The sequence below is a fragment of the Scylla paramamosain genome, chromosome 2 (assembly GCF_035594125.1).
Source record: "Scylla paramamosain isolate STU-SP2022 chromosome 2, ASM3559412v1, whole genome shotgun sequence".
Classification (NCBI taxonomy): domain Eukaryota; kingdom Metazoa; phylum Arthropoda; class Malacostraca; order Decapoda; family Portunidae; genus Scylla; species Scylla paramamosain.
In genome coordinates, this window is record NC_087152.1 from 2,382,501 (window position 1) to 2,391,245 (window position 8,745).

At 43.8% G+C, this 8,745-nt stretch overlaps 1 long non-coding RNA gene across 1 annotated transcript in view; it reads left to right on the forward strand.

The window, feature by feature from the left end:
* Positions 1 to 7,724, forward strand: part of LOC135108374 (uncharacterized) — a 148,858-nt gene extending 141,134 nt beyond the window's left edge. The window contains exon 3 of the long non-coding RNA XR_010272232.1: positions 7,527 to 7,724. This is a non-coding gene — a long non-coding RNA (uncharacterized LOC135108374). The remainder of the gene's footprint in view (positions 1 to 7,526) is intronic.
* The last annotated feature ends 1,021 nt before the right edge of the window (positions 7,725 to 8,745 follow it).

The window sequence follows — 8,745 nt, forward strand, 5'->3', positions numbered from 1 at the left end:
TTTCTCATTTTTTTTTTTCAACGCTCCGCTCAATGTTTATTAACTTCATCTTTCCTCTCTTCTTAAGTCTTGTCAAACTTAGAGCAGCACTGGCTGGCGGGGTCCTTGAGGGTACGTTGAAGCCTGCGAATTTCCATTTGGATCTGCTTGGGAAATGAAGAATACGTGGCGCCATGTGAGAGAGAGAGAGAGAGAGAGAGAGAGAGAGAGAGAGAGAGAGAGAGAGAGAGAGAGAGAGAGAGAGTAGAATAATAAATGAAATAAATATAATTTAACGAAATAATAATGACTTTTACATATTCATGGCAGAAGATTTAGCGCATCAATGATATGTTCTGCTAATGATAATCTAAAGAGGTTGTGAGGCCGTGAATTGGGACACCGGGTTAGGAAAGTAAAGGATAAGACAGGAAGAGGATGCGGAGAAAGACAGAGATGATGCAAGGCTGGGGCTGTATAGAATATGAAGGAGGAGGGAATGGAAAAAAAAATGAAAGTAAGATGTATGGTGTGTATAAATAAGTAAAAAAACCCATAGAAATTAAGAATTGGAAAGTGAAAAAAAGAAGAGTGAGTTGGATTAACAAGCGAAATAAGTGGAAGGGAAGGAGGGGAGGGAGGGACTAGTGGAGGGGTCCAGTAAAGTAGGTAATTATGAAGTGTACTTTTACTGTTTTCTATCTAGTCTCGTCTTTTTTTTTTTTTTTTTTGGTTGATTTTATGCATTGTTCTCTCACGTTGTATTAGTTAGTATGTATGAGTATGCAGTTTGCTTGAAAAGAAATTTTGATGGATCCTGGGAAAAGAAATTGTATGATATTATTTTCTGTAGTGTAGTGTCCTATATGCAGCGAGCAGGATGTGATACTGGCGTCACTGGAAGGAGACAAGGCGTCAGATTAGTTTTGTTCCGTCTGCTGGACTGCCAGAGAGAGAGAGAGAGAGAGAGAGAGAGAGAGAGAGAGAGAGAGAGAGAGAGAGAGAGAAAGAGAAAGAGAGAGAGAGAGATATTCTGAATGTAAGCCAATTTCACCGAGACTGCAGGATATTGCTGAAGGTTACTGGAAGGAGTGGACAGAATAATTACTGGTTAGCTTTACAACCATCAGTTGCGCTGCATTTGGCCACCAATATTTTCGTAACTGCATCTCGAAGATGGGATGAATCAGCGCAGGGCGACATGCATTAATCATCATACTAAAATGGAAAAAACTTTGTAAGACAACAAGTTGCTCCAAAATTCGAGAGACTTTCTGTAAAACGAATGTTGTCGAAATATATTAGAGAGAAATCATTTGCCTGGCCCGTGTGGTAGATTTTCATCATACGATTTTTATTACAGTTTTGACGTTATTGTTCACATTCACAACCATCCGAAGCTGTCGTACGCATAAAAGTACATGACATGTTGACGCTTTTCATAGGTCATGCAGTTGCAAAATTTGTGTTGAAATACAAGTGGATTTAGACTATATTAAAAAGTCGAGCAGCGTTCGCTGCAGCTGCTGATTTATGGTGATTTTAGTTTTATTCACGTGCTAAAAAGTCTGGCTTCTTGATCGACGTATGTTAAATATCAACGTCAGTCAGCTTTAAAGTTACACATAGGTTAGGAAGTTGCCTCAGGCGAGTCCGTAGAGTGATGGCGAATGTTGCTGCTTAGACGAAATTATATGTTTGTATATACCAAAAAGTGTTGAGCCGTCTGTTTTGGTGAAACAATGAAATGCGAAAGATGCTTGACTATTGCAGTGAAATGTTTATAAAAGACGCTAATGAGAAACAATAAGGAAAAACGAGCGTTAATCGTATAGAAATAATTACAGAGTAAGTCATTGGCTGGCAGAATGACAGGTAAGTGGAGGGCACGACAGCTCCTCACGCCTCTGTCTGTCGCAGGCAATCATTTCATTTCAGTCGATAAACTCAGATGTAGGAGAGAACCCTGAGCAATGGTGCTTATATCAATCCTCTTGATTAAATTCACCACGTGAGACTGCTATGTGTTACCTCTTTGATGTCACAAGATACCTATGCTGGGTAAGGAAGAGATTAAGTCGTCCATCACGTGTTGGATTGCAATTATGTAGCAATGTCATTATAACTCATTTGTTCTTGATGCAGGGGAATGAGGTTTCATTCGAGTGTAAAGGTGCCAGTGTGAGCAGTGACAAGCTGCTAGTACATGATAGATAGGTAGTGCTGAAGATAGGTTAGCAGGAGAAGAAATGAGTTCTTCCGTGCCCTGTTAGGTGGTCGTCTCGCTAGGAGGTGGGTGCGGCTGGGGATCCGCACCCTTGTTATTGGCTGAGTATCATTCTCCCCCATCCTGTGCTGCGTCGGGGCGGAGGCGCTGCTGGAAACTGCTGTGGTTGATGGAGGTGCTTCAGTTAATGGTGCCGCTATTGCTGCTGATTCTCCAGATACAAATGGCACTGTTAGTGCTGCCCTTAGCTGATGCTACCTCTGCCAGTGGTGACTGCCGTACTCGGGTGCTGCGTCGGAAGCAGAGCAGCATCAAAACTATTTATCTTATACTTAGAGAAAGCAATTTTCATGAAAACAGTTTTTACACCGATAACTTCAAACACACAATTATAGTGTTTGACTTGTTTAGAACGCTGCGGTGTCTGTGGTAAGTGAAGGAAGCAGTGGCGAGGTGTCCAGCAGCCCGCCACTGTCGCGAGGGACAGAAGGGTTAAGGCAACGCCTCTACCAAGGGACTGTTTGCGTATTTCCATATATATATTTCCGTTTATTTATTTATTTATTTTTTATCTGACCTCCTGTAGCTGTAGAGCCTTGCACGCCGGCGGACAGGCGTCAGAAGCTGCGGGGCACGCCCTGGCCGTGCTCGTGTTAACAATAACGAAGTGGCTGTTAACTTACTATGCGAGTCGTAGCTGTTAATGACACAAATTAATGTTATCAGTATGGAATGCAAGACTTATATGTTTAATCTAACATGGAGTAAATTTACATAATCAAAGTGAATGTGTTTCATAATTTACAGACATTAAAAAGCTTAGGAAGATCTTACTGAGGGAAGAAATGAATATTTTTGAAATAGGTTTTAAGCCCAGCAGCGGGTTGAGCTTAATGGAGTTTTGCATATTTCTCTCACATCATTTTTCATGCTTTACTCCCACCTTGCCTGCTGGAAACTTTCATTATATCTTAGCATAGACACTCGTGGTGAAGACTTTGTTGATGTCTTTATTTATTTATTTATTTTTATTTGTTTATTTTTTTTACATAAACATCAGTAGCTGGCATTGTTATTTCCTTCACACACACATACTCTCTCTCTCTCTCTCTCTCTCTCTCTCTCTCTCTCTCTCTCTCTCTCTCTCTCTCTCTCTCTCTCTCTCTCTGTCGATGGATACTCTCACTCCCATGCATAATTTACCATGTCTTAGCCTTCCTACCTTCCCCTCGCTTGTACCTCTGTTTGCTGCTGCCCCTTTTCTTTACTTTCCTTCAGCTCCTGCTTGTCCCACCATGCTTCCCTTGCCTTCCCTGTACGCGCCTTTCATTTGTTTTATTGACTCTCCCTCTCTTTTGAGCTGACTTTCCTCTCTGCCATTGCTCTAATCTTAGCACATCTTTCATCATTTATTTCCTTTTGACTTTGTCGTATGTCGTTATTTTTTCTTTCTTTTTTTTTTTTTTTTGCATTTTTTTCTTTTGTCAGTTTACTCTCCTCCCAAACTTTTAGTAATGAAAAGTGTGTGTGTGTGTGTGTGTGTGTGTGTGTGTGTGTGTGTGTCTGTTTGTGTTTTCTTTCATATTTTTGTAACTTGACGCTTCACAAATCCTCTTTTTCTTCATAGATTTTTTGCTTACTGCAAGATTTTTTTTTTTTCCAGCTTTAGTCCTGAACCTAACTCTCTCTCTCTCTCTCTCTCTCTCTCTCTCTCTCTCTCTCTCTCTCTCTCTCTCTCTCTCTCTCTCTCTCTCTCTCTCTCTCTCTCTCTCTCTCTCTCTCTCTCTCTCACCGTTTTACCTTTCCCCACCATTTCTTTCTCATTTTCCTCCTTCCTTTCTTCCTTCCTTCCCTCAGCCTCCCAGTGCTCTCCCCTACTCTCCCTCCATATGCACCATTCCCCACATCATCCGCAGCTCCTCATATGCGTCCCCTACATATTTATGAGGCGCCGGTGCAATGGCTCCCGAAATACCTCCTTATCCTTGCCGTCACGTAGGATACAGTGTGAGGTGGGTGTGGCGGGCTGTGGGAGGGAAGGAGCCACGGGAAGAGGGAGGAGTGGAGAAAGGATGGGAAGGGATAGAAGGAGGGAATGGTGCTGTGTGTATGTATGTGTGTGTGTATGTGTGTGTGTGTGTGTGTGTGTGTGTGTGTGTGTGTGTGTGTGTGTGTTAAATGGGTGCGTTCGTTATTGTGATGGAAGTAGCATGTAGTACAATACGTGTGAAGGTATAGGGTGTGGTAGGAGTGGTGTTGGAAGTAATAGTTGGAATGTTAGTGGTGGTGGTGGTGGTGGTGGTGGTGGTGGTGGTGGTAGAGGGCTGCCCCACCTAGCTGCTGATTGATGGTGCGAGGTTATCACCATAATGGCCCGTTGTGGCTGGTGATTAATGGAGGAGCACGGTTAAATGACTCCAAGAGGTGCCATATGACCTGCTGTCCCGCCCTGCTCTCCAGCATTCCAGGTTAAGATTTACCGGGCCTTACACACACACACAAACACACACACACACACACACACACACACACACACACACACACACACACACACACACACACACACGTTATATGTACAAAAGAAAGAAAACCTTAACTCACTTCCCTTCTCAATACCAACTCATGTATTATTAATTCTATTCGACTTGGCCAGAAACTCCTTATGTGCTTTGTCTTGTAACAGAAACTTCTAAGCGACATACTTTTCTTCGTATTATTAGTGAATGGTCCCTGGAGGTCAGAGCGGGAGGTGGAGGAGGAAGTGGACGGTGTTGGTGTATTACTGTATTCTGGTGGGGGAGAAGGGAGGAGAAGGGAGGGTTGGTGTCCAGACGAGCAGTGGGAAGGAAGGAGTACCCCCCTGTGTGTGTGAAGTGCGTGAGGTTGTTATTTGTGACCGTCTAAAGTTGGGGGAAGGTATTGTTAGTGTCCATAATTGACGTGAGTATTTCTAGGTGTGTGTGTGTCTGTCTGTGTGTGTGTGTGTGTGTGTGTGTGTGTGTGTGTGTGTGTGTGTGTGTGTGTGTGTGTGTGTGTGTGTGGAGGGAGGGAGGGAGGTAGGAAGGAAGGTTCTTGACTTCCTAAGACGGTGGAATGCGTGACTTATACTTAAGGCAAACAGTATTACGTTGAGTCGATAAATTATTCTATTCTCTCTCTCTCTCTCTCTCTCTCTCTCTCTCTCTCTCTCTCTCTCTCTCTCTCTCTCTCTCTCTCTCTCTCTCTCTCTCTCTCTCTCTCTCTCTCAAACACACACACACACACACACACACACACACACACACACACACACACACACACACACACACACACACACACACACACACACACAAAGATACAGACACACAAGGCACTCTGTCCTGTAAACACCGTCGTCTGCTCTTTGCTTTGTTGTTGATTCGTAGGAAGAGAACAAAGTTTCCTTATTAGTTCCATGTCAGTTTTGTTTGCTTCTGCATAATTTGGTTGGAAGCGACATGTGAGTAAGTTGAGGAGAGATGGCGGTGACAAGCATCTCTCCGTGGTTACCTTTCTGAGACGCGGGCTTGTGTTATGACATCGTGCATCTCGTTGGAAGTGGCATTGCTTTGTTGAACGGAATCCTGGGTCGCATTCGATAGCCTCCAGCTCCTGTGTGACTGACGGCGTCGTAACGTGATTATTTGACTGTGATGAATGTTGCTCTTATTTATATTCCTTTTGTATTGATTAGGTATTCTGCTGATCCTGTCGAGTGTAAGGCTGGAGGGTTTAAAGGACGTACGCCAGGAATAAATGATAGATGCCATGTGTGTGTATAGCAGATGACAGTTGAGATGACATTTATTTAATTGGCTTTTATCATTATCTTATATTGAACAATTGAGCATGTATATATGTTGTGTACATTTGTATCTCGCCAGTTAGCAATATCTAAATAGTGTTTTAAAAGACCTTCTTTTTTTATATGATACTACGGAATTCATGATGACTAGAGAGGACGTGACATAAGCAACACGATGTGACAGTGCACCAATACACCATCTTCAGGAAATGGCTCCACCACTGCACGCACCACCCCAGCACACTTAGCCACTTAGCACCACCACCACCCACTTCAGGGACCCCAAGCACCCACGCCACCACTGCATCTCACACCCCGGGGCCTCCGTCCCTCCCTCCTCTCTGCCTTACCACCCCGCCACCTCACGCTCAAGATAGTTTAGTCGCCATCCACTTCACTTAAAGTTCATAAACTCCAACACGGGTATAAAACTCTGCACGTTTGCTTTATTCATATCAGTTTTATCACCGCCTCACACACACCCAAACTTCCTCCGTGGCTCAGGCTGTCACCTTGTTATGAGAGAAGTTAAAAGAAAGATTCATCACACCCAATTCAAGCTACATGGAGCGCAGCGAAAATTGTCATAATCTATTGCTAAATAATATATTTTGGGCTCCATTTCAGATCTAAGCTGAGACGTAATGATTCTTCTTAAGCCCAAGTTTCCTCTTCCCACTTCTCTAGTCAGCTATTCGGTTTCGATCTTCTTCCACCTTCACTTTGCAGCTCCCGGCAGGCCAGCGCTGTGCCTCACTGGCCACCGCCTCCAGTCACCTCAACCTGCATGAGGGTAACTGCCCCTTGCACGCCCACCTCCCGGCCACCCACCCAGGCCTAACCACCCCAAGGCACTTTTAATATCGTGTGTTGCTTCTTGTGTGCACTTTGCCCTTCCGAAATGCCCTAAACCTTACCATCATGGACACTTTTCTAATACCATCATCCTTTTCAGTAACACCAGTCATCTTAGTCGTTATGGTTACTATTAGACGTCTTCCGTATCATTATTTTAATGCTTATCTTGCGATAGCAGTTAAGTATTAGTAAACACTCATTTGGACATATTCATTTACATATTCCATTTTTAATATTAATGTAAAAGAAGTATGTTTTCATCTACCATCATCCACACACGGATCTTTTTTCTGGCACCCCAACACCCACTCACCGCCCCGAGCCTTGCTGCCCTGCCACCAACATTTGTTACAGTGCTCGCAACCTATTTTCGGTCGCTGATCAATCACGCCGTCGGTATCTGTTTCCATTGTCATTATTGCACCACTATTCTCTGCACTATTAACCCAAATCCACCACTGCACCACCACCACCACCACGACCACCACCACCACCACCACCACCACTGTAATGACCTAGCTTTGCTACCGCCTCACCACTACCACCACTACCACAACTACCACCACACGCACCAGACTGACAGTGGTGTAGTCTGTATGTCGCCGCTGTGCCTTTCCTAACCCTCCTCTTGACTTGCAGGGGTGCCCTGTCTTGACTCTGAGGAGTTCTCCTATGCTCACACGGGCGTCACACGCCCCCGTGGTGCGACCCCATAAGTAAGTTGTTGTATTTCCCTCCTTACGCGTATCCGTTCTTCCTGCTGTGCTGCTCCTCCCTGCTGCCCATCCTCTTCTCATCTCGCTGTACCAGTGTCACCCTAGATGTGTGTGAGCGCGCGTGTGTTTGTGCGCATATATATATATATATATATATATATATATATATATATATATATATATATATATATATATATATATATATATATATATATATATATATATATATATATATATATATATATATATATATATATATATATATATGATTGTAATGGCTAGAGAAAAGCAAATTGTAGTATTTGAGCCACACAACACACGCACACCATCACCACTCCTCCCAGCCTGCCGCACACACCACACAACGCAGTAAGTAGCCGCATAGTAGTCGCTGTCTTCGTAGTGTATGTAGTGCTTCACACCAAGTAGTGTCTGTGAATGTCCGCAAATATCCTTTGCCGTTACTCCTTACTCTAGTCTTTGCGATGGATGGTGCTTCACCTGAAACGTACGTACGTAGTTCTACTTTCGCTTGGGTGTAAAACCTGTCAAGGTGACGTGGGGTTAAGCTCGTGAGTTTAATACCCAAGCTCCTGACTGCTGGCATAGTCGCTGAGATGCATGCCAATGCTTATTGCCAAATATGAAGGTTGCCTCAGCAGGTAGTTAGGACGCCGGAACCCACACCAGAAGTGGAAGATGAAGACCTCCAGGCGTGGCTGCTGACCTGCTGTGCCTGGACACGTCACTCTCGGGGATGTAAATGGTGTAATTGATGGTTACGTCATGCACTCTCGTAGTCATCAACAGGGGGCCTGGCCTTGGGCTTTGGGGAATGCGTCCTGTTTTCTGCGGTCGTTGTGCCACCCGCTGCAACATGAGAGCATGTGCGGGAGGAGGCGGCTTCCTCAGACTCCTTTGATGTCTGAAAAGACTCGTACCTTGGGTCGTGTTGCTTGTGTGTACACGAATTCTGTCTCATAAATTCAAATGGTTTGTTTTCATATTTTATTATAGAAGTTAGGTATCTTTTTTAATCACTGAACTTTCGACTCTGCAAAATTACTATTTAATGAGTCAGTGAGTTAATCATTCATTCATTCATTCATTCGATCAGTACTTTTTTTATGTAATTCACTTGA